Source organism: Phocoena phocoena, chromosome 3 (assembly GCF_963924675.1).
Source record: "Phocoena phocoena chromosome 3, mPhoPho1.1, whole genome shotgun sequence".
In the NCBI taxonomy this organism is placed as follows: domain Eukaryota; kingdom Metazoa; phylum Chordata; class Mammalia; order Artiodactyla; family Phocoenidae; genus Phocoena; species Phocoena phocoena.
Window position 1 is genome coordinate 65,670,170 of NC_089221.1, and position 27,546 is coordinate 65,697,715.

Genomic DNA, 27,546 nt, shown 5'->3' on the forward strand with positions numbered 1-27,546 from the left:
CCTGTTTCACTCCTCTACTTCCTTACAGATTTCAGTTCAAAGACAGTTTCCTTTAATACATCTTCCCAGATCCAGGCTTGGTTTAGCCTATCTGTTATAAGCCCTCATAGCACCCTGTAATTTTCCTTCATAGTGCATCTTACAGGTTTAAATTATCGATTTGGATTTTTTTGAAAAAAATTTAATGTCTGTCTTTTCCATTATACTGTGTACTCCCATGTGGGCAGACCCTGGGTTTTTTTTTCCCTTTTCACTGTATACCCAGCACCAGCACAGTATTTATCATACAGTAGGTATTCAAAAAAAAAATGTATTAAGTAAATGAGAATAGAAACAAAGTTAGCATATACACTAAGAAATAGATGATTTAGCTTGTGTCACCTATAATGCTTCAGAATTTTACTAATAGGTGCATTTGCAAAACAATTAACTTTTGATTAATAATAAATTTGCAATAGTGATCTGAAAAAGTTGAGAAAATAGATCTACAAAAGTAGATATAAAAAATAGATTTGCGGGCTTCCCTGGTGGCGCAGTGGTTGAGAGTCCGCCTGCCGATGTAGGGGACGCGCGTTCGTGCCCCGGTCAGGGAGGATCCCACGTGCCGCGGAGCGGCTGGGCTCCTGAGCCATGGCCACTGGGCCTGCGCATCCGGAGCCTGTGCTCTGCAATAGGAGAGGCCACAGCAGTGAGAGGCCTGCGTACTGCAAAAAAAAAAAAAAAAAAAAAAAAAAAAAAAATAGATTTGCAAAAGTAGAGAAAAATAGATTTGTCAATCATATAAGTCATTATTACTGCCCTGCTAAAATCAGTAGTTAATTATTTTAGAAATTTAAAAATACTCATCATCTTTCAACCAATCATGTTCTCTTTAAAAATAATTTTTACTTATATCAAAAATCTTATTTTTTCCCAGCCTCTGTTAAGCTTAATCAAAGCTTCCTTTAAAAATAACTTTATCAGCCACCATTAGAATTTTTTTTTTTTTTTTTTTGCGGTACGTGGGCCTCTCACTGTTGTGTCCTCTCCCGTTGTGGAGCACAGGCTTCGGACGCGCAGGCTCAGTGGCCATGGCTCACGGGCCCAGCCGCTCCGCGGCGTGTTGGATCCTCCCGGACCATGGCACGAACCCATGTTCCCTGCATCGGCAGATAGACTCTCAACCACTGCGCCACCAGGGAAGCCCTCAGCCAATAGAATTTTTATGCCCTCTTACGTGTTTGATCACAATAATGACAGTTTACCTCCCAATCAACTTAAGAATCCTTAGCATCTCATAAGTAGTTCTTTGGCAATGACTGCAAATGACCATTTTCTAGGTTTTAATTGAGGACAAAACTAGTTTTTAAGTATATGAATCACACTGCCCCTCAAATTAATCCTTTTCTTTCTCTTCCTACTGTCACCTTCCTAGTTCAAGCCCTGTTGCCTCATCTGGAACAATTAGTAAAACCTCCTACTTTGGTCTTCTGCTCCTTTCCTCCCTGCTCCTTCCCTCTAGTCAATTTTTCCTAACAATGCTGCTCTTATCTTACCCATGTGCAAACCTGCAATAGCTGTCCAAGGGGCTATGGTATGTGGTCTAAATGCCTTGCTGGCGTTCCAGTGGCTGCCATTCCCTGGGTCCTACCAGCCCTTTCAAGCTTTTCTCCTACGCCTCCATGCTACACAGTTTCAGCTCCTGCCAAGCATGGCTGTTCACTTCCCCAAACCCATTTTGTGCAGTTTGTTCTTGGAATTCTTTCCAGGTTTCATGCTTTCCCTGTTGCCTTTGTTCTATCTTTATATATCCCCCTCGTTCTTTCATATGTTCCTTTTCTCGGAAACTACTTCTGCTTACAAAAATGGCCCCCTCTGAAATGCCATTTCTGTAGACCAGGAATCAGTGGTTGCTATGAAGAAAGATAATATAATGAGATATATAAGCAAATCCATCATAAAGATTTTTGGCAAGCGCATTTTATTTTATGCAAAGTGTTTTAGATTAACCTTTAAGTATGTCAAGGTAAGTGCTAAGCGTTTCAACTTCCAGTGTCTTGTAAGTGACCACAAACTGTCCAAAAATGTAGAGTCAGAATCCACAGGACCCAGAAAATCTTTGGTTGTGAGAGTCAAGGAAGATGGCAAAGGATAGAGGAAGGGAGCATCCAAAAATATATAGGTATTTAACTTCAGAGCCTTTTTTCTCTGCTCCTTCTCAGTCACGTTTAACATTGTGCACCTGAGCCCGATTCTTATTTTTTTCTTTTTTCTGTCATTAGCATGGCTATCATTAATTGTGCTATAGCACAATTCCACGTGGTCTATGTCATTTGGGTTTTAATTCCACATGTCTCTGTTCCGGCTTGTGACATATGAATAAGATTTTGAGGTCAACCATATTTTCTTAGTTACCTAATATGATGTTGCCAATAGATTTCATTCCATTGATGGAATTCCTAAGTTGCTAAACCAACCACATGAACAAATCTGTATGTTGATAGTTTTTAATGAAATTGACTAGTATTTTTTAGTTTCCAGGCATTTAAGCATCATACAGACAGCCTGTTAGCAGATCATCTTTTTCCTACTTGTCAAAGCATGGTAGTAATGATCAAATCCTATCACAATAAGCATTACTATCTCAATACCAAGTATGAGGCCCACTTATTGGGAGGGATATTTGATATAACCAAAGTACAACATAACTATAACATTTAGATGTTCCTTTGGGATTTGTCTTATTGGGATTGATCTTGTATCCCCACTTTTGATAACACACTTTGTTTAAGCTTTAGAACTGCTCATCTCAGTGTATGTCCAGGCATTGAAGACCTAGCAAGGGAAACTCATTTGTTGTCATTGTACTAACTTGGTATTTGAAAGTCATTATGAATATTTACTTTGGAGGTCTTAGCTTTTAATCCCAGTTTAGTTAATGGGTTGCTATTTATGTGCTGTTCTTTGCTTGAGATCTTTGAGAGAGTGTGTCCTCAATTTTGTAAGGCTCCATGTGGAGAAAAAATAGGGTGTCCTCAGTGCTGTGAAGGGGAGGGTGTGATACAGCACTGGGGAAGAATGAGCTGATAGAATATTGGTAGCATCAAATGGTAGATACCATTTTGCAGGATTATTCTAAAGAACCATTAGGTTGCAGACTGAACATGATAATAATATCCTGTCCTCCAGAGTGGCTTAAAAACAAAAGTAGCCTTTGCTTAATACAACATGCATTTCACTTCATTTTCAGGCGTGACAGTGCTCATATAGTTTATTGCTCTTCATCTTTAATAATCACACTTCTGTTCTCTCAGCATTTGTCTTGATGATAAGGACCTATTCATGTCAGATATGAACTCTCTGTTTTGAAGACAAGCCACTCATGAATCTCATACATTTGATTATGGTGATTACTTACCTGCTTTTGTCCAACATTACGGACTACCTATTATCTCAACCCTGCAGCCTAATAAAGAACTTCCAGAAGAAGAAAGTGAACAGATGCCTAGGTTCGATCTGCCTAAATTTGGTACAGTGAGTGTTACAATAATAATCACTGGAAGGTGTGGGCTCTATGTTTTAGGTAAAGAACTCCTGTAATCTTGGCATGAGTTAAAATTAGAGGATAAGAAATCATACTTTCAATTTTACTCAAAGATACGTGTAAATACACATATCTTCATATAAGTGTATCAGATAAGTAATTTTTTCTTACCATCTCCTTTTTTTAACTTTATATGGAAAATTACAAACATAATATAAAAGTAGAGGTAATAGTATAGTGTACTTGCAAACTAATGACCAATCTTATTATTTTGGTATCTCACCCAATCTGGAATTTTTTGGTAGCAAATCCTAGACATCATATTTTCTCATCCATAAGTATTTAAGTATGTATCTTTAAAAGATAAGGACTCAATATCAAAAAAACAAACAACGCAATAAAAAAAAATGAGTGGAAGACCTAAATAGACATTTCTCCAAAGAAGACTTACAGATGGCCAAGAGGCACATGAAAAGATGCTCAACATCACTAATTATTAGAGAAATGCAAGTCAAAACTACAATGAGGTATCACCTCACACTGGTCATAATGGCCATCACCAAAAAATCTACAAACAATAAATGCTGGAGAGGATGTGGAGAGAAGGGAAACCTCTTGCACTGTTGGTGGAAATGTGAATTGATACAGCCACTATGGAGAACAGTACGGAGGATCCTTAAAAAACTAAAAACAGAACTACCATATGACCCAGCAATCCCACTAATGGGCATATACCCTGAGAAAACCATAATTCAAAAAGAGTCATGTACCCCAATGTTCATTACAGCACTATTTACAGTAGCCAGGACATGGAAGCAATCTAAATGTCCAATGACAGGTGAATGGATAAAGAATATGTGGTATATATATACAATGGAATATTACTCGGCCATAAAAAGGAATGAAATTGGGTCATTTGTAGAGATGTCTGTCATACAGAGTGAAGTAAGTCAGAAAGAGAAAAACGTATAATATCATATAATAACGCATATATGTGGAATATAGGAAAATGGTATGGATGAACCTATTTCCAGGGCCGGAATAGAGACACAGACGTAGAGAATGGACATATGGACACAGAGGGGGAAGGGGAGGGTGGGACAAATTGGGAGATTACGATTGACATATATATACTTCCATGTGTAAAATAGATAGCTAGTGGGAACCTGCTGTACAGCACAGGGAGCTCAGCTCCGTGCTCTGTGATGACCTAGATGGGTGGCACTAGGGGTGGGGTGGGTGGGAGGGAGGTCCAAGAGGGAGGGAATGTAGGTATACATAGAGCTGATTCACTTTGCTGTACAGCAGAATCTAACACAACATTGTAAAGCAATTATACTCCAATAAAAAATAAAAGTGAATAAAAGATAAGTGCTCTACAGAGATGTTTAAAGCAGCTTTATTCATAATAGCCCAAATGGAAACAACTCTGAAGTCCTTTAGGAGCATGGTTAAACAAACGGTGGTACTTCCTTAGCACGATACTACTCAGCGATACAAAGGAACCAACTATTGATACGCTTAACAACCTGGATGAATCTCCAGAGAATTATTGAGTGCAAAAAGTCAATCCCTAACTTTTGCCTAGTATATGATTCCATTTAGCTAACATTTTTGAAATGAGAAGATTATAGATTGGAGAATAGATTGCAGTTTTCAGAGGTTGTGAGTAGGAGGAAAGTGGGTGTTGTTATAAAAGGCAACAAGGGAAGCTTGTGGCAGTGGAAATGTTCTGTATCCGACTGTATCAATGTCAGTGTCTTGGTTGTGATAATATACTATTGTTTTGCAAGATGTTACCACTGGGGGCACTGAGTGAAGGGTATGAGTGATCTCTTTGTATCATTTGTTACCGCTGTGTGTGAATCCACGTTTATCTCAAAATAAAAAAAATTATTTTAAAAAGGTAAGGATTCTTAAAAAACATAACCACAATTCTGTTATCACAACTAAAGTTGTTAATAATTTCTTAATATCATTAAATAAGCAAATGTTTGAATTTCCCCAATTGTTTCCTTTCCTCCCTTCCTTCCTCCCTCCCTCCCTCCTTCCTTCCTTCCTTCTTTCTTCTTTCCTTCTTTCCTCTCTCCCTTCCTCGCTCCCTTCCTTCCTTTTCTTTTTTAAAATAGTTTCTTTGAATCAGGATCCAAATAAGGTTTACACATTAACATGGTTAACATCTCAAGACTTTTGAAACTAAAATTCTCATTCCTTCCTTTCTTTTTTTCTTGTAGGTTTTGTTAAAGAAAAAAGGTTGTTTGTCCTGTAGTATTTGCAGTCTGGATTTTTTTTTGATTGTATCTCTGTGGTGTGTTTACTATGTTCCTCCCTATTTTTTATATATACTCCTAGTTAGATCTGGAAGCTTGATCAGATTCAGGTTTAGTATTTTAGGGCAAGAATACTTCATCTGTGATTCTGGGTACTTTTATAAGGAGGCACATAATATTTGGTTTTTGCTCTTTTTTTGTGATGTTAGCAGCCATTGATGATTATTGCCTAGATCCATTAATTCATTAGAGGGGTTGCAAAATGGTAATGTTCTAATTCTATCATTCGTTATTTATTAGCTGGACTACTTCTGTAATGACAGAGTTTCCCTAACCAGCTTAGTTACTTGAGGTGTGCTTTGTATAGAAAAGGCAGGATAAATGCTTGATTCTTTCTCTTTATGTTCTAGCTTTCAAGATAATGAGTTGGTTCTCTAGCATCCTCCAAAGGTGACCAAGAAAGTTTTTTTTATGGAGTCATGGATATAAATGTTTTATGTATTTCAATTCATTGTAGTGATTTTTATTGATGCTTGGTTTGTCTCATCTTTGGCCAGTGTAAGTCTCTCTCTCTTTTTTTTTTTTTTTTGGGGCTGGGCTGTGTGGCTCGTGGAATCTTAGTTCCCCAACCAGGGATCGAACCCAGGCCCACAGCAGTGAAAGTGCTGAGTCCTAACCACTGGACTGCCAGGGAATTTCCATGGCCAATGTAAGTCTCTAAGTTGGCTCCTGAGTTATTTTGATACAACCCAAGTAGCTTTGATGGCTTCTTGCTTTTTTTTTTTTTTTTTGCGGTACGCGGGCCTCTCACTGTTGTGGCCTCTCCCATTGCAGAGCACAGGCTCCAGACGCGCAGGATCAGCGGCCATGGCTCACGGGCCCAGCCGCTTCGCGGCATGTGAGATCCTCCCGGACCGGGGCATGAACCCGTGTCTCCTGCATTGGCAGGCGGACTCTCAACCACTGCGCCACCAGGGAAGCCCGACTTCTTGCTTTTTGATATGACAAGTTGATGCTCAGACTTGGGCATTCTCCAAGGAGGCTTGTCCCCTTCCAGAGTCCTTATCTAGGTGCTGCACCAGACAGAGTGGATTTAACTTTGGGCACTACCACTTACTAGCTGTATGACCTTGGGCAAATTACAAAAACTCTCCGTGTCTTATTTTTCCATTAAAATTAATGGCAGCATCTACATAGAGTTGGTAGGAAGAGTAAGAGAGAGGGTTGTACACAAAACTCAACCTGTGTCATCTCCTTTCAAATATATTCTTTCTAACACCTGAACTGTGTGCTTTAGATTTGGAAAACTAAGACTTTTGAGGTACCTTGTTTTCTGATTTTACATGTCTGGGGAAGGCTGTCCAAGTGCAGGTAAATGAATGGGTTTGGGTGGATAGAAGTGGAAAGAAACTCATGTGATCCCACACAAGTGCTGTGAGAGAACTGGACCAGGAGGAGCCTTGAATACACATTCTGTATGCCCCAAATACCACTAATTTCATTGTGAAGATTTTAGCATGTCTAAGACATGCAAAGGTATGAGAATTAATTTCAGTGAGTTTTCATATTTCCATGATAAATCTCTCAGGGTAAAAAACCAAACACACACACACACACACACACACACACACACACACACACACACAGAGACACACACAGAGACACACACACAATAAAAAATCTAAAACTCCTTAGGTACCCTTTGGTAGATAGATTGCTTTTGACTCTCAGTGATGCAGGAAGTCACTGGTTAAGGATTCTTAAATAATGAAGCTTGATATGTTGCCTGGTGATTTATAATGATGGCTGATAAACTGATGATTTAATTGTGCTTCCTCTAGTAATAATCTTAAGTGCTCAAGTGAAGTTCCAGTGATTGGCTTTCTTCTGAACTCAGTCTCCCTAGAGTCTCTAGGCATCTCTTTTACACAACATCCGATAACTGACTTTTAACTGTTCCTATTTTAAATAATACAAATCAATTAAAACACCCAGCTGTTTAACAAAACTTCTCAGTGTTGGTGTAAGTCTCGGTGGGTATTTCCTGATGGCTCATAATGACATCAATTTAGTGCACCTGGTAGGATCAGTGTGAACTGGAAGTGGCTTAATTCTTAAATGACAAGAAAATTAAGAAGCCTTTATGGATTGCTGCTGCTGCTGCTTCAGAATCACTGCCAGCTCCACTGCTGGCTCTTTCACAGTAGAGTTTTATTTAAATGGGACTGCAGACATCATGTGATTGTTTTCTCTGTAATTTGCTACTAATTTGTTGATTCTGAGTTTCTAGGTATTTATTCTGGACATTAATTCGTCACCTTAGTGGGTAGGTTTATAATCCTGTAGTAATTATATCTATCTTGCAGACTTTTTGTAGAAACCCTCCAATGTTTTAACAGTACTCAGTAATTCTACCACACTTCCCTGTTTTAGGAGAGTGAATGCTTCGTTGTGTGTCACTTTGTTTGGTATCCTGGGGTAATGATGACAGTGCTCTTTTCCTTTGTTGGTAATTACTTTTAGATTGTCAATCTGCACATGCATTATGACTTTTAATGTTTATTGAATGTTGATGCTGTGGATTCCATACATCATCAGAGTACTTCACTCTCCATATTCATTTTTTTAAAATCAATTCAGAAATATCCTCTGTCACTCACAATCTATTGTGCTTTTCTTGTTTGGGGGTAAAAAACACATTTTTGTAAGTTTTATTTGTTCCTCAGACTTTCCTTATATTAAGGGGTACATGAAAGTTCTTTCTCATTATCTTTGACTAAATACTTAATTTTTCTCAAATTTTTTTTGACTTTACACCCTGGAGTGTTTTAGAAAATCTTAACTTCATACTAAATGCTATTTAGGCATTGATATAATATTACTTTCTCATCCAGCTTTTGATTACTAAGTTAATTTCTAGAATGTTTTATTTTATTCCATTTCAATGAGAGTTCAAGACACATAGTTAAACAAGGAATGTATTTCTTATAATAGCCAGCTTATTCATTTATATGTGGGTCTTATTTCTTTAAATTGAATTTTATTTCAGTAGACAATAAAAACAAGAGACTGGTTAGTTAATGTTTTTTGTTATGTGTATATCTGGTTGAGAAGAATATTGCTTAGCCTTTTGCCATCAAAGTTGCACTTTTGACTCAGCATATGACTTGAATTTATATGAGGGCTTTCTTTAAAGAATTTTCCAGCATTTCATTGATCCTTAGAACTTTTATTCCTAAAAAAGGAGCAGTTTAAGAAATAGAGACATAGATCTAGAGAACAAATGTATGGACACCAAGGAGGGAAAGCAGGGAAGGGGGTTGGTGGTGGTGGGATTAATTGGGAGATTGGGATTGACATATATACACTAATATGTATAAAATAGATAACTAAGAATAAAAAAAAGGGAGCAGCTTATAAATGTGAAAATAAAATACCATTTAAAATATTTAATAATTAATTTTAATATTACTCATCTTAACACATTTCATTTTGATAATTACCTCCCATCGATTTTTAATTTTTAATAAACATCTTAGTTCCAAAACTTCAAGTTTGAGGAATATTTATATTCTCATTTCTAGTTTTTGAGAAAGAGGTTATTGATGGGTGGGCTGTAAAGCAGCAGCTAGAAGCAGGTAGACAAGCCTGGGGGAGTGGAAAGGCAGGCACAGGACCCAGAGGGGATGGAAGATGGACTCTGCAGACAGGCTTATCCATATATCTGTAAGGGTATAAGCTTCCTAAGAAAGATGCTATTTGTTTTATCTTATCTTTGGCACAGTGGTTGCTGCACATTCATATTCTGTAATACAATATTCCACCTTTAAAGAAAATTCTATTTCCTATCCCTTTTGCCTTTTCTTTTCACCTGTTGTTTACCTGGTTCTTTTCCGTGTCAGCTGTTAAATTCCCCATATTACATTTGCAGTCTATATTTCAAAGTTTAAAATTTGGCAAATAAATAGAGATACTACCAAAGTATATAAAGTGTGTTTGCAAGTCATTGCAATTATTTTATTGCATGCTGATGTTATTTTTTCAGTACATTAACTAATTTCTACTTCCCTCTGTCCAATCTGAATTTCAAAAATATTTAAAGTCGTGTATATACATACACTCAAATGTAAGATTAATACATATACTCTAAAGATCAAAGCAAGTGAGTAAGAACTAAGTGATAGAGGGGAAAAGACAGTTTTACAGAAAACCTAGACTAAGGGTCATATCTGAGCTTTCTAGAACAAAATAGGGAAATAGCAAAAAAGGGAAAGCCAATTAAATGTTGCTTTCCTTCTGTTATGAAATGAAAGCTTATCAAGAGAGACAAACCTTTTTCTTATATTAAATTTTAGGAAGATAATTTTACAAATATAAAAATATAATCTCCTTTATAGATACTACTTAAGCCACCTTTAGAAGATGGAGAGGGAGTGATGTTCAGTTGTAATTGTGTGGAAGAGTTATAGTAATGTTCTGCATGTGTGTAGATTTACACTGTAAAGGTCCTTATTAGCAGCTTGCCATTCAAATTCAGCCTGTAGATGTATTTTGAGTGCCTGGAAAGTTTTTTTGAATTTGAAAGCCTTTGGACTGGTTATGTGCTCTGTAGTTAATCATGGTCACTTCCCCTTCCTATCACCTTATACCCTATTTCACTTACTTTGCCCACCTGTCTTCTAAAGGCATATCGGTTTGCCTATTCCATTATTGATACAAGATAAAAAGAAAGTTTAGAGATTATGTATGATTATGAATCTTAGTACATATCTTGGACTATTTTCAAATAAAAGTGCTATCACTTGAGCATAAAATTTTTTAATAACATATTTTTCCTGATTAAAAACGTAATACATATGGATCTTTTTTTTTTTTTTTTTTTTTTGCGGTACGCGGGCCTCTCACCGCTGTGGCCCCTCCCGTTGCGGAGCACAGGCTCCGGACGCGCAGGCCCAGCAGCCACGGCCCACGGGCCCAGCCGCTCCGCGGCATGTGGGATCTTCCTGGACCGGGACACAAACCTGTGTCCCCTGCATCGGCAGGCGGACTCCCAACCACTGCACCACCAGGGAAGCCCGTGGATCACTTTTAATAAAATACAGAATAGCATAAGGAAAAAATAAAAATTGCTCAATCTCAAGCATTATAAATTACCACTGTTAACCTTCCAGTGTATGGCTTTTTAGAAATATTATATATATATTTTTTTATATAATTATATATATAATATATATTCACACATATGTATACATTATATATAAATATACACAAACACAAATGAGATCATACTATGCGTCTGGTTCTTTTTTGAAATTTACATCACAGCTATCTTTTCATGCCAATATTTAAATACATCTAAATTTTCCTTCTAATCACTGCTTAGAATTCCATTCTAAAGCTATACCATAATTGTTTTAACCAATTTTATGTTGTGAACATTGAGTTCTTTTACAATTGTATTATAAACAGTTCCTAAGTGAACATCTTTGTACATACAATTTATGCAGTTGTCAGATTATTTCTTTGGAATAAATTCTTAGAAGTTGAATTGGTGAGTCAATAAGCATTCACTTTTAAAGATGTTGTTAGATATTCCCATGTCAATCTCAGAAAAGATGTACTAACTCCTCCCACCAGCAGTATATTAAAGAACCCTTTCCCTAAGTGCTGGCTGACACTGGCCATAATTGTTCTCTTTCACATGTTACAATCTGATGTCAACCAGACTTCTGATTGGAGACATGTATCAAACAATCGAACACCAAAGTTACTGATGAAAAAAATGTAGGTTTTTCTCGCAGTTGATTGGCACATACATTTTAGACACCGAGGAAGTCGATGTATGGTCAGAAGTAAAGGGTCTCCTTTGCATTCTTGCCAAGACATAGTCTTGTTTCTGCCGTCCAGAGAAGCCCGTAGGAGTACCTGCAAGCAGGGCTGAGGCTTTTCTTTGTAAGCTTTATTAGGTTTGCACAAATGATTGAGCAGAATCCATGGAAGCACGAAGTCCTGCTCCTTTAAGCATGGAAGATAAGCTCTTGGATGGCAAGATTTTTGCAAGCTGGAGTTGTCAGTCATCCACTTCACCCAGATAACAAGACAGGAGTGGAATATTTGATAGTAACATTGTATCAGAGCAGGCCAGCCAGGATGAGGTTACTATTAATACACCTCCCTCCAAACAATAAAAGGGTTAGCATTTTGAATACTTTCAAAATACTATCCATTTGGGTCCTGAAGAACATCTCCTAAAACTGAAAATTTGGTTTTGGCACAGTTGTGCTTGAGCTGTTCCCCCTGTCAGTAATTGGCTGTGAGATTAATGTATTCTTTAAGTAGAACCAGGTCATCACCATATAGACGGGTGCTTGTCTTTCTGTTTGCTGTCACAGGAAATCAAGTACTCACTTCTAAAAGCTCAATCAAATTGGAAATGAATTGAAAAGTGTGGGGCATGAATGCAACTCTATTATATAACCTTTTAAGATCAGAATTTATCTTGTCTAAAGGTTTTTCAGTCCAATAGCTAACACTTAGGGAGCATTTCCCAAGTGCCAGGTATTCTAAATATTTTACATTTATTATTTCACTTAATCTTCCGAACACCCATATTAGGTTGATTCTATTCTCCGCATTTTAGAGAAGGGGAAATCAAGGCATAAGGACATCAGATAACATGCTAAAGGTCAAACGTCTATTAAGTGACAGAACCAGGATTTGAACTTATGTTCATGAACTCATGAGTTTGAGAACTGCATCATTATCACCATGCTTTAGCTCCTCCTGCAATGTTTATCTTATTCTCAAGATGTTATCATTATAGATCTGATCCATTTTTGTGTCATGGACCCCTTTGAAATCTGATGAAAACTCCAGGACCTTTTCCTTGACACAAAATTTTGCAACCCTATTAAAGAAGAACATCCAAATCTTTGGAATTTGTAGTGGCTGTCGTGGATTAGAACTCAACATCCATTCCACCCTCCTTCTCTTGTTCCTTTCCTGTATTGCAGACATTGGAAAGTTAAAATACCATTCTCCATTTCCCTCTTTAAGAGGGGTCTGAATTTGATTTAGGTTCGTCATATTGGTTGCATTCGTGCAGGATTTGGAAGGCAGAAGTGTTGGAGACTGTACTTTGTTGGAAGCACTGTGGGTCATGAGGGTTGTCTGTGTGGCTCCAGTGTCCAGTCACTAGCTTTGGGTGTGTCAAGAGGCAGTGGATGGGGCGACCATTTTGCTGGTGTGATTGCAGCAGGTGTAGCATGGCCCCGGAGGTGGCCGCAGTAGAGGCAAGTTTCTGATCATGGGAGTTGGGAATATGATTCTGGAATGGCAGATTCCTGATCTGAAAAGAGGCATTATGTCCCATGGTCTCCAGTTCTCCAGGGAGGCTCTGGGAATTGTTCCTGGAAAGTAATCTAGAATGTGTTTATTCAGCTCTCCCAGTGAGGGCTTCAGTTAGACAGAGGAGATTCCATTTTTTGCAACTGAATCTTGACTGATACAATATTATATAGCTTGACCTAAGGATAGTTTTTTCAACAGGTTGGGAGTTTGGTTCTGAATTCAGAAACATTTGGGTTCTTATTCAAGTTCTACTTATTAACAGTGAGACCAAGGACTAATTATTTGACATTTCACCTTTCTCTTTCACAAAATGGGAAATTATTTCTATATGGGGACTATTATAAGGACTACTCCATTGGGTTGTTGTGAGAATTACTTGAGTTAATTCATGTGATGTGCCTAGCATAATGCTTGACCCATGATTGGTGCTAAGAATGTGAGCTCTTATTTATCATTAATCCTTAAATACTGTGAAAAGAAAAAGCAGTGGGCACAATTTGTGTTTTGGATAAAATACAGCACTGCAGTGGTCAATAGAATAATTGTTGAGCTTCAAGTTTCCTACAACAATATATTCACAGGCTCAATCTGATAGTTTATTGAGGAGGAAGCTGATGTAGAGTACTTACGGGTCATATTCACTTAGTTAACTAGATAAAAAGTTTGGTAGTTCTCATTCAAATAGCATTCAAAACATTCTGGTAGCTAATCTTCCTCAGGGGAGACCTTCAGCTTTAGATGGCTATTTCAACATGCTGCTCTTTATGTGATGTGGTTGGCAAATCATGGGAGGGATGTCCCAAGGCTGTTAGAGCAGAAGTAGCCCATCTGGGCCTGTGAGAATCCATCCACAATGCTGCTCTCCGAGCCATGCCATGAGCACTTGCACTCTAGAAACTGTTGTTGTTATTGGGCTTGTGGCTAAACCTACAGCTTCCTGTAGAGATACAGAAATGTCTTAACATATCCTACAATACATCTAGAATTGATTAAAAAAAATTTTTTTTAAAGTAATGCTGGGGGCTTCCCTGGTGGCACAGTGGTTAAGAATCTGCCTGCCAATGCAGATGACATGAGTTCGAGCTCTGGTCTGGGAAGATCCCACATGCCGCGGAGCAACTAAGCCTGTGTGCCACAACTACTGAGCCTGTGCTCTAGAGCCCTCAAGCCACAACTACTGAAGCCCGCGCACCTAGAGCCTGTGCTCCGCAACAAGATAAGCCACCGCAATGAGAAGCCCGCGCACCACAAGGAGGAGTAGCCCCCACTCGCCGCGACTAGAGAAAGCCCGCGTGCAACAATGAAGACCCAACGTAGCCCAAAATAAATACATAAGATAAATAGATTAAAAAAAATAGTAATGCTGGGAATAAATATTTTTAAAAATTGCTACATGTAAGAAAGTGAAGTAGATATTAAGGCTTATTTTCCAGTAGCATTAAAGGGTAAGGAAACACAATCCAGGCACAGTTTGTTCAATTATACTGAATAGCTAACAAGGCTAACTAAATTAAAAAATAAAAGAAATGTTCTTCAGTTTAAGGGCAAAATGTCTCCAGAAATTTTGCACCCTTTGTGCAGTAGAAACTGTTTCATTAAATCACTGCAATATCCCCAGCACTGCGCTAGTAATTGTGGTGGAGCCAGAGGAAGTACAGGGTATTTTACGTGACTAGAAAAACTTGTGTTATATACTGAAGAGAAAAGGGTCATATATACGTGGGCACTGTGAGATAAACCACTTCCTGGTTAAAGGAGTTAAATGGAATACATGTCTAAGTAGCTTCCTCTAATCAATATGCTCCTTTCTGCCAGGCTTTCTCCCCATCCCCACCCCACCCCCACCCCCAGCCTTATTCAGATAGTCTTTAACAGCCAAGAACACCCTCACATGGTAGTTCAGGCAGGTTTTGAAAACTTAGACTTATTAATATACAGCCAGTGGGGAACTCCACAACAGGACAGCCAGACAGTCAATGCTGTAGACCTCAGAAGGTTGCTTATGTAACCCGTTTAAAGGTTCCGAAATCCTTCCTCCTCCACTGTGATTTGAAGGTGGTCATAGAATCAAATTAATTGCAAACAGCTGTTAAAGGAGAAAATCTGTTTAATTAAGAGTCCTGTAAATTGATCACTTTAAATCCTCAAAAGTCCATCTCCTAGGTAGAAATAATCAGCAAATTGCAATTATTTTCCACATTTTATTTGAATTTATTCAAAGGCATGTTTGGCATCAGTGTCACCATCAGGAAAGGCTAAGTGATCAAAAGCACTGTTCTCTTGAATATGTGAATGATATTTCCCCTTGGACTTTAACTTAGGAGATTTAGGTTATAACTTTAACACAAGTTTGGCTGTTGTTTTCCCCATTGATCGAAGTGGCTGTCCCTAGAGGTGTGGACCATATGGAAACCGTCTTCTCAAAACAGGCCCTTCTTCTACTGATGAAGCTTTAATCAAATCATTATCATTTCATACACTCCCATCTCCTAAAGTTATTGTGTCAGCTAACCTGGGTTTCACACTGGGTTCAGGGAAGTCCCATGTGTGAGTTGGGGTATCTTGGGGCTATAATATGTGTATGTTAGGATGTATGTGAGGGTGTGAGGAGGATGAGGGGACATATTTGGAAGAGGCCAAGTAAGGTAGATGGGTCTTTGGAGCTCTGCCCCTTACTTCAGTCAAAGCACGTCCACTTTCTTCTGTTTTTCAGTTCCTTGTAAGGTTTTATTTTGCAAAAAGTGTTCTGCTGCTTTAAAATGTTTGAAAACGTCTGAGCTAGAGGACATATTGCCAAGATATAATTCAAAAGACTGTCAAGTTAAAGCTGTACAACTAACAGTGCTTTGTTCCTTGACAAGGGGAATTTTAAACATGGCAAGTCTGTCTTTTGAGAGTTGAATCAGGAATATATAAGTCCATATTATTTCCAGCAGGTTGCTCAGAAAAAGATCCTTTTGGTCTTAACTGAGATCATTGTGGCCAGGCTTACCTTTGCATCTGTTGTAGTTATTTTTTGCGGAGCATTGAATAAAAATAGTTCTTAGAATCCACAGCCTTGGATATGACAGTTCATTCTGTCAAACTGAGGCAGATTCTAACAACTAACGATATGGCCCAGAAGGAAGGTGATCAGGGTATTTAAACTGAGCTCTCCATCCTGGCTCTTCATAGGAGACAAACTTTTGGCCCTCTGGGTATTTTCTGGAGCTCCTTTAAAATCAGAAAGTGTAGCCAGTTAACTTTGGAAACTAAGGATCTTAAGTTTTTACAGATGCCAATAGTGTCTCCCTCGCTATCTCAACTTAACCTGTACTTTAGATAAAGCTCGCCAATCTGCATACACACCAATGTAGTTCAGGGAGATCATCCAGGATGACCCTTCTTCCTTACTTGTGTGTAGTCTGCTTTCACCCTTGTCTCATTCATGCCTGGTTTCAAGTACTTTGTTGTGTAACCCTAGTACCGACCTTCTTTTGTCCTATGACCTTGGTACTTGAGAGATGTCTTCCTGATGCACAAACCTCAGCTCTCTCTTGTGAACATTGGCTTTGGTCTTGTTACTTGAAGAAAAATCCTCCTATCTTCTTCTGGCCCACAAACAAATTTGGCAGGACCTACCTAACCATCCCAAACTCTTCAGCCAAGATGGGAGGTTTTCCAAACCGGTCTAAGGACAGCGGTGGCTTTCCAGGTAATGGTTTGGAAATCTTAGGTGCCCCTTATTTTATGTCTATCTGTCTGTCTATATCTATTGATAAAATGATCCATATGCCCATACCAAGTTCACATTCAGGGGTTCAGGGGACTAACCTCAGCTGAATCGAGTGCCCTGAGCACTCTTGCCAAGGGCTGGTGTTTAGCAGGAAGTAAAATCCATTTCCTAATGTATGAATGTTCTCTCAAGGTCGTGGTTACTGCATGATGTTACATGCTCTATCTGTGGAAGGAGAAGCCCTCACATATTTTGGAGTGAAAAATGTGAGGAAAATTGGGAGAGAGGGAGGGACTGGGTCTGGGGAAAGTTGATTAAGGGGATTCAGCTGTTAATGTGGTATATTTCCCTCTAGGTTTTCATTTAAGTCACCTGCTCAATTCTAGATTTAATTTGTAGACACTCTTAAGTAATATTAGATCATATATAAGCGAGCAAAAAGAAACCAGATTTTCATTTAATAACCAATAATGAAGGTTAGGATAAGGATGCATATTTTCTACAGGTTTTCTGTAGTTTTGATGTCAACTTTGGACTCACTCCCAAAAGCAAAGATTCCACAACCTGAATTCCTGGTCTAAGAGGTTATTCTTCTTTCATTCTGCAACATTCTAAGAACAGGCAGCTATTGTATTTTTTAAAAAATTTTTATTGGAGTGTAGTTGCTTTCTAATGCTGTGTTAATTTTTACTGTACAGCGAAGTGAATCAGCTATATGTATACATATATCCCCTCTTTTTTGGATTTCCTTCCCATTTAGGTCACCACAGAGCATTGAGTAGAGTCCCCTGTGCTATACAGTAGGTTCTCATTAGTTATCTATTTTATACATAGTATCAATAGTGTATGTATGTCAGTCACAATCTCCCAATTCATCCTACCCCTCCGTCCCTTTTCCCCCGTGGTATTCATACATTTGTTCTCTACGTCTCCAGGAGGGAACAGTACTAGAATAGTTTCTTGGGATTTGGGGACTTATTGAAACTTTAATTGCTGTTTTGTTTGACTTTTCACATTGACTTTTCTGAAGACCGAACACCCTGATTTCATCAGTGGAAGTATTACTTAATGGTTTTTCTTTTTTTTAATATTTATTTATTTAATTTATTTTTGGCTGCATCGGCTCTTAGTTGTGGCATGCAAGATCTTCGCTGAGGCATGCGGGATCTTTTGTTGCAGCGTGAGGGCTCTACGTCGCCCCGAGCAGGCTTCTCTCTAGTTGTGGCATGTGGGTTTTCTCTCTCTAGTTGTGGCGTGCCGGTTCCAGAGCGCGTGAGCTCTGTAGTTGTGGTGTGAGTGTTCCACGGCCCATGGGCTCTGTAGTTTGTGGCATTCAGGCAGCCTCTCTAGTTGAGGCACATGAGCTCAGTAGTTGTGGTGCACGGGCTTCGTTGCCCCATGGCATGTGGGATCTTAGTTCCCTGACTAGGGATTGAACCCACGTCTCCCGCATTGTAAGGCGGACTCCTCACCGCTGGACCACCAGGGAAGTCCCTACTTAATGGTTAATATGATTATTTTCCTTTAATGTCCTATAAGGAGCATGATGTGCCTTAAAGGTCTTCAGGTGCATGTGCACATTCAGCTCACACTGACATGTTATATAGCTAATTTTCCCCTAGTTTTTCCTGCACATGTTTCAGCTCAAAGCAGGCAAGTTCCTCTGATCATTTATCTTAGCTGCAGAGATTCTTCAATTCTCAATGTTAATATTGATTTCTTCTTATAGTGAAGTCTGGTAGAAATTTTGAAATTTAGGGTGGGATTAATGGATGACTTCTAGTATTACGAAAGAAAACAAGGAAAGAAATCTCCAAGTGAGACAAAAATTGTTTTACCGATTTAAACATTTTTTTTCTGAATATTTACTGACTTTTCTCAAAACATGAAAACTGCATTCTTTCTTGGTAGAATTTGTGTGCTTGTGAGAGACTGTCTCAAACTTTTCTTTTTTAATTAATAAATTTCCTACATGTTAATAACTAGAATGTGCGTCATTAAGATATATTGAAAACCACATAGAATCTATAGCAAGAAAGAAGTGGATTAAAGGTTGAATCTGCCTCTTACGAGTTATATGCCTTGAGGCAAGTTACCTAAAATTCACATTGCCTAGTATAATATAGCAACACCAACTTTCTTTGGGGTCGTATTTGTCTGATAAACTTTTCTCTGTCCTTTAATTATTCATCTTTCTCTGTTTGTTGTTCTTGATAAATAGGACATTAAAAAATTATGTACAGTAAAATTCACTTTTTTTTTTTTTTTGCTGTATAGTTCTCTGGATTTTGACAAATGTATAGAGAAGTGTAACTCTCACTACAAACAAGATGCAGAGCTGCTCCTTCACACCTGCCCCATATTCCCTAGTGCAGCCCCTTGTCCTCAATCCTTTCTCCTGCCCCAACCTTTGTGCTCTGTACCTATGTTTTCCTTTTCCAGAATGTTGTATATAGATTTATACAGTATATAGTGTTTTAAGTCTGGCTTCCTTCACTCACCACAATGCATTTGAGTTCATGTTGCTATATATCAATAGTTTATAATTTTTTGTTGCTGAGTAGCATTCCATTGTATAAGTGTACATTTTCTTTATTCCTTTACCACTTGAAGGACCTTTGAGTTGTTTGTACTTTTCATTGATTAAAAATAACACCCCATTATAAAATTCTTTAAGGTGGAAACATGGTAAAATTCATTAACATGGTTTTTGGTTGATTTAAGTTTTATTTCTCTTGGGTAAATACTTAAGACTAAGGTTACTAGTCCATATGATTTTTATAAGAAAACACCAAACTGTTTTCCAAAGTGTTTGAACCACTTTGCATTTCCACCAGCAATTTCTGAGAGTTCCAGTTGCTCCACATCCTTACCAGCCCTTGATATTGTCAATTTTAAAACTTATTTTAGCTATACCAATTAGTGTATTATAGTATCACAGTGTGGTTTTATTCTGCATTTGCTTAATGACCAATGGTGTTGAGTATCTTTTAATGTGTTTGTTTGGTGTGTCTGTATTTTTTTTGGTAAAATGTCTTTTCAAATCTTTTGCCCATTTTTTGATTGGATGCTTTATATTCTTATTGTTGGCTTTTGAGGGTTCGTTACATATTCTAGATACAAGTCCTTTACCAGAAGATATGTGATATACAATACATGCTGCCACCATGTGACTTCTCTTTTTATTCTTTTAACAGTATTTTTCACAGAGCAAAAGTTTTAAAATCATGCAAAGTCCAGTTTATCAAAAAAATTTTTTTAATGTACTGTACTTTTAGTATTATATCAAATAACTCTTTGCCTAGCCCAAGATCACAAAGATTTTTTATAGACATTTTATAGTTTTACTTTTTATACTTATGTCTATGAGTTTTATACTTATGTCTATGAGTTAATTTTTGAGTAAGGTGTGAGGTCTGAGTTCATGTTTATTTTATTTTTTACATGTGGCTGTCCATTTGGTCCAGCACAATTTGTTGAAAAGACTAATCTTTCTTGATGGAGTTGCCTCATACCTTTGTCAAAAATAAACTGACCATATATGAGTGGCTCTATTTTTGGACTTTCTTTTCTGTTCCATTGATCTATTTTCTATTCTTTCACTAATACCACACTGTCATGCTTATTGTAGCTTTATATTAAGTTTTGAAATCAGAGTATAAGTCTCTCAACCTTGTTCTTTGACAAAATTGTGTCAGCTATTCCTTTGCCTCACAGCCTTTCCTAGGCTGGTTTGGATCTGTCCCGGACATGCACTGCTTGGGAGTGAGCTTGGGCCTTCTGTTTGTGTGCAGAATTAGGGGATCCATTTCTCCAGCTCTCTATGGTTTCTCCCACACTCTCTGGATCTCAGAGGCTCCTTTTCCTGGTCTTCTGGCTAGAAAGAGAGGGTTTCTCTTGGAGTTTTAACTTCTTGCTCTGCGTGTAGTTTCATATTACTAGGACTACCCTTGAGACAAAGCAGCAGAAGAAAAGAGAGAAGAAGGAAAAAAAATAAACCCAGATATTCCCTCACATCTTCAGACTACCATGTCTCCTTTTCCCACAGAAATGTGTTTTTTTGTTTGGTTTGGTTTTTTCCGAAGTTTTAGGCTGCCACTGCAGTGCAGGTCCATGACTGGGGCCATCCTTGGGGCAGGACGGTGAGAGAAGAAAGAGGGGGGAAAAAATCACATAGATCTTCCCCACCCTCTTCAACTCACAGGGACCCCTTTTCCTGGCTGTCTGGCCAGTGTTTTTGTTGCCTGCACTCCTTGCACAACCCCACACTGGGCAACCCGTGGGTCAAAGCCAGGAGATAAAAGAGGAAAAGCCAGGGAATTTACTCCCCTGGAAGTTTTTCTTCAAGTTTTGGCTTCTCTTTCCAATCTGCTACTACTGTTAACTTTTCAGAGTCCTAGAGTAGTTGCTTTTAAAATTTTTGGGTTTTTTTTAGCTTTAGTCAATCGGAGAGATAGGTTGTAGTGGGCTTGCTCCATCTTGGCTGGCACCAGAAGTATAGAGTCCTTATGTTTTAGTGCTATTTATATATTTTTCTCATATTGCTGTACTGAAAAAAATCCAGTCTATTAGTTTTGCCTTTAAACGAGAGAGTTTAATCTGTTTACTTTTATTGTGATGTATTTCAGTTTTTCTCCTACATCTTATTTGTGCTTCTGTTTGTCTTCCTTTTTGGTTTCCTTGTATAGCATTCTTCTAATTTTAAAGAGTTATGTAACTTTTATGAGATTCCTAATTTTTATCTCTAAAATGGAGATAAAAGGATCTAACTAGAATGTTATTTTCAAGATTAATGAGGTAAAATATTTAATGTATCTAACATGTCCCAGGTACAGTAAATATAACTTAATAAGATTAATTGAACATCTATTATGTGTTCAATAACAGAACAAATATAAATTACTGCTCTTATGAGCTTACATCCTTGCAGGGGAGACACCAATAAACAAAATAAATAAGTAAACTACATAGTCTGATAGAGGACAAAAATTGCTATGGAAAAATATAAAGCAGGGAAGGGGTTAGGGAGAACAGTGGGAAGGTAGAGTTGACAGCTGCAAACTGGCAATTTAGTTTCCTTCTGTATGAGAAATAGTACTGCTTTGTCCTTTGCACGTTTCTTTTGCATAGCATTTTATATGTCATTTTGCAGAGCAAGTTAATATCTCATATTTTGTTTTTATTCTCATTCATGGATTCAACAAATGTAGGCCCCATTTGTGCTAGACTCTGGGGTACAATGGAGAGCAAAACCAGACCTGGCATCCCTGTGAAGTCTTAAGGGATTTTGCTACATTATTTTCATACTAGATGAAGTCAATGATGCAAATGTATTTATCTCTTCCATACTGTTTCTTGAATTTTACTATGTAATAGGACATTGTAATAATTGATAGTTTAGCAAGATTGACATGGTCCGTATTCTCATGAATCTTATAATCTAATGAGAAGACAAACCTTTAAACAAACAACTGCAGCATACTCTGGCTATAGTATGGAGAAGATTGGAATGGAGGAGGACCGAAGGCAGGAGACCAGTTAGGAGAAAGAAGTAACCCAAGAAAAATATGATGATGGCCTAGATGGGGGTATCTAGAGATAAAGAGGAAGTTTATTTTAGAAGATGGAATTGACAGTGTTGGGGAAACTGGGTGACGGATGATGCCAGTCACAGAGGAGGGATGGGATGAATTCAGTTTTCAAGATCCTTAAAGTTTAAAGATCATGCAAGACATCTAAGTGTCATATCTCTGAACCTCATGAGAACATATCAGGAATATGTATGTGGATTTGGAAGTTATCAGTAATAAATAGTAATTGAAGCCATGGGAATAGAGGAGGTCACCCAGCCAAATGTGAAATCAAAAGAGAAAATGGCCTAAGAGAGAATTCAGAAGCATACCATTATTTAAGCGAAGAGTAGAAGACTGCCTATGAAAGGCATTGAGAAAGGGTGGCCAAAAGTGTAGGAGGAAACTCAGGAGATTCTGAGACCCTGGAGCCTAGGGAGGAATGGGTTTCAGCACCTTGAGCTTGTTGTATTCAGAGAAGCCAGGTAAGAAAAGGCTGAAATGTGCCCATTGGGTTCAGTAACGACAAAGTCATTTGTGTACTTGTGATGAGTAAACAGATTATTGTGGTTTGATGCCTCAGTGGGGAGATGAGGAAGTAGACAGAGTTAATAATTGTTTCATTAATTGGGAGAGAAAGATAGGATGATTCTTGGAGAAGAAAATGAAGGGGAAGGAGGGGTTTATTTTTCATTGTAGTTGATTTGTTTGTTTTTAAGATGGAAAGGACTTGAGTGTTTTAAAAACTCATAGGAAAGAGCCAACAGAGAGAGAGGATGTAGAAGGAGAATTGAGAGAGCAAAGTTCCAGAAAAGGTGGGGTTGATGGAGGGACAAGAGATGGCTCTTCCTTTTTAACAGAAGTTATAGAGAACAAGATATGGTTATGGATTCAGATGTATTTTTAGTTTGGCAAGAAAAATATATTTTATGGTTTCTAAATTTTCTGTAAAGTTGGAAGCAAACTCATCTGCTGACAGAGAGTGATTTCAGAGCTTTAGAGAAAATGGAGATTTGAATTCCTTCTATGGGGATGGAAACGTAGACTAGAGAAATAGGACAAGGAGGAGGCATGGTGGGTCCACTTGAGATGTGCCCAGTTACATGATCTTCTCAAGCAGTGTAACCTGGATGGAAGTGCAAAATAGAGTCAGCCAGAATTGGGATTTTGCCAGGTGTTAAAATGGAGAGACAGTAGACAAGAAAATTGAGAATACTGGTAAGAATGTGATTGAAGTGATAAAGAGTAGAATCTAAGTTTAATAAGGAAAAGAGGAGGTGAGCTCATAGAAAATGTGGACTAGAGGTTCCCATGAGATCAAAGAACTGAAATCTTGGGGATCTTCTAAGAGATCAGAAAAGATAGGATATTTTGGTCTGGAAATGGTTTTAGAGGGGGAGTGACTGTTGGTGTTGATAAATTCCTCAGTGTGACTTTTGGTGTGCTTAGCTGAAGTGGAAGTCAAGAAAGAGAGGCCAGGGTGTTGCATGGATCATCCACATGGATATAAAGTCAACTTGGATGATGGCGGCACTTGAAGTAGAAGAAAAGACTATGAATCAAATGCTAAATTCTTAGAGGCTACATCAATAAATAGTAGCAATGAGAAGGGGGAACAAATATAGGAAAAACATTTAGGAACATACATAATATTTCGGTGATAAAAAAATTTGAGATGGAGAAATTTTGAATTCTTGTGGCTATTTGATGATATTTAGAAATCAATGTTAATTTTTTTAGATATGATAATATCATCATTAACTTTGAGAGATATATACTGAAATATTTATGGAAATATTTATGAAATGATGTCTGAGATTATCTACAAAATATTCCAGGTGTAGGGGATAGGGAGTGTAGAGTAGGTGAAGGTATAGATGAATCAAGATTGTACAAGGGTTTATAATTGTTGAATCTAAGTTATGGTTATTAGAGAGTCCATACATGATACTGTCTACATCTCTGTGTGTTAGAATGTTTCCATAAAAAATTTTTCCATAAAAAAAGTGAAATATACAAATAAGACCAAAGGCTTCCTAAAACAAAACAAACCCAAACACTTTCCATCACCCTCAGAATATTTAAAGAAACAAAGAAAACTCCAAGAGATATCTCTATATAAATTTTTAAAAATTAAAATGGCAAGAAATGTCCCTTACTTTTTTAGTCTTGATTTTGCTAATAAAATCAGTATTCTCCTTGTTTATACACTACAGTATTTCACAAAATTCGTTTATATCCTCTTGAAACTTTCATTTCTGGCTGATTTCTTGCTATTTTTGTCTGTCCTTCTAAAAGTTCTGACATGAATAACTCTGGTAGCTTGGACCTTTAACTGACTTGCTTTTTCTTCATTCAGTGACCCAATATGTATTTCTTAATGAATGTGTATCAGACAATAAACAAAGGAGAGCAAGGGGAAAAATAATAACAGAAATGGGGAGGAGGTAGAAGGTATGAGAACCCAATGGCATGTGCATCAACGGAGCTGATTTTTAAAAAATATTTTCTTATCGAGGCATAACATACATACGCAAATAAAATGTATACAGATCATTAATTATCATGTAGTGATTCTACCTGTGTACCTACCATTCAACCAAGAAATACATTCTAAAATCTCAGAAGCTCCCACCTCATACCTGCTCCCAATCACTTTCGTTCCCTTCCCTGTAAATAAAGCCATTGTCTGACTTCTCAAACCTTCCATTCATTTTGCCTGTTTTTGAATTTTATATAAATTGAATCGTATACCATGTATTGTACTCCTTTTTTTTTTTTTTTTGGCCGCACCATATGGCTTGTGGGATTTTAGTTCCCTGACTAGGGGTTGAACCCAGGCCCTTGGCAGTGGGAGCACAGAGTCCTAACCACTGGACCGCCAGGGAGTTCCCAGTATTGTATTCTTTTTTTTTTTTTTAAACATCTTTATTGGAGTATAATGGCTTTACAGTTGTGTGTTAGTTTCTGCTTTATAACAAAGTGAATCACCTATACGTATGCATATGTCACCATATCTCCTCCCACTTGAGTCTCCCTCCCACCCTCCCTATCCCACCCCTCTAGGTGGTCACAAAGCACCAAGCTGATCTCCCTGTGCTATGTGGCTGCTTCCCACTAGCTATCTATTTTACATTTGGTAGTGTATATAAGTCCATGCCACTCTCTCACTTCGTCCCAGCTTACTCTTCCCCCTCCCCATGTCCTCAAGTCCATTCTCTACCTCCGCGTCTTTATTCCTGTCCTGCCCCTAGGTTCTTCAGAACTTTTTTTTTTTTTTTTAGGTTCCATATATATGTGTTAGCATATGGTATTTGTTTTTCTCTTTCTGACTTACTTCACTCTGTATGACAGACTCTAGGTACATCCACCTCACTACAAATAACTCAATTTCATTGCTTTTTATGGCTGAGTAATATTCCATTGTATATATGTGCCACATCTTCTTTACCCATTCATCTGTCGATGGACATTTAGGTTGCTTCCATGTCCTGGCTATTGTAAATAGAGCTGCAGTGAACATTGTGGTACATGTGTCTTTTTGAATTATGGTTTTCTCAGGGTATATGCCCAGGAGTGGGATGGCTGGGTTGTATGATAGTTCCATTTTTAGGTTTTTAAGGAAACTCCATATTGTTCTCCATCATGGCTGTATCAATTTACTTTCCTGCCAACAGTGCAAGAGGGTTCCCTTTTCTCCATACCCTCTCCAGCATTTACTGTTCGTAGATTTTTTGATGATGGCCATTCTGACTGGTGTGAGGTGATACCTCATTGTAGTTTTGATTTGCATTTCTCTAATGCTTAGTAATGTTGAAAATCCTTTCATGTGTTTGTTGGCAATTTGTATATCTTCTTTGGAGAAATGTCTACTTCGGTCTTCTGCCCATTTTTGGATTGGATTGTTTGTTTTTTTGATGTTGAGCTGCATGAGCTGCTTGTAAATTTTGGAGATTAATCCTTTGTCAGTTGCTTCATTTGAAAATATTTCCTCCCATTCTGAGGGTTGTCTTTTCATCTTCTTTATGGTTTCCTTTGCTGTGCAAAAGCTTTTAAGTTTCATTAGGTCCCATTTGTTTATTTTTTTAATTTCCATTTCTCTAAGAGGTGGGTCAAAAAGCATCTTGCTGTGATTTATGTCATAGAGTGTTCTGCCTATGTTTTCCTCTAAGAGTTTGATAGTGTCTGGCCTTACATTTAGGTCTTTAATCCACTTTGAGTTTATTTTTGTGTATGGTGTTAGGGAATGTTCTAGTATCATTCTTCTACATGTAACTGTCCAGTTTTCCCAGCACCACTTATTGAAGAGGTTGTCTTTTCTCCATTGTATATTCTTGCCTCCTTTATCACTAATAAGGTGACCATATGTGCATGGGTTTATCTCTGGGCTTTCTGTCCTGTTCCATTCATCTATATTTCTGTTTCTGTGCCAGTACCATACTCTCTTGATTACTGTAGCTTTGTAGTATAGTCTGAAGTCAGGGAGCCTGATTCTTCCAGCTCCATTTTCCTTTCTCAAGATTGCTTTGGCCCTTCGGGGTCTTTTGTGTTTCCATACAAATTTTGAAATTTTTTGTTCTGGTTCTGTGAAAAATGCCAGTGGTAGTTTGATAGGGATTGCACTGTATCTGTAGATTGCTTTGGGTAGTATAGTCATTTTCACAATGTTGATTCATCCAATCCAAGAACATGGTATATCTCTCCATCTGTTTGTATCATCTTTAATTTCTTTCATCAGTGTCTTATAGTTTTCTGCCTACAGGTCTTTTGTCTTCTTTGGTAGGTTTATTCCTAGGCATTTTATTCTTTTTGTTGCAGTGGTAAATGGGAGTGTTCCCTTAATTTCTCTTTCAGATTTTTCATCATTAGTGTATAGGAATGCAAGAGATTTCTGTGCATTAATTTTGTATTCTGCTACTTTACCAGATTCATTGACTAGCTCTGGTAGTTTTCTGGTAGCATCTTTAGGATTCTCTATGTATGATATCATGTCATCTGCAAACAGTGACAGCTCTACTTCTTCTTTTCCGATTTGGATTCCTTTTATTCCTTTTTCTTTTTCTTCTCCGGGTACTGTGGCTAAAACTTCCATAACCATGTTGAATAATAGGTGTAAGT

General features: G+C 37.8%; 1 protein-coding gene across 1 annotated transcript in view; it reads left to right on the plus strand.

The window, feature by feature from the left end:
- Positions 1-27,546, plus strand: part of ATG10 (autophagy related 10) — a 222,651-nt gene that overhangs the window by 146,246 nt on the left and 48,859 nt on the right. The gene's annotated exons all lie outside the window — the stretch shown is intronic.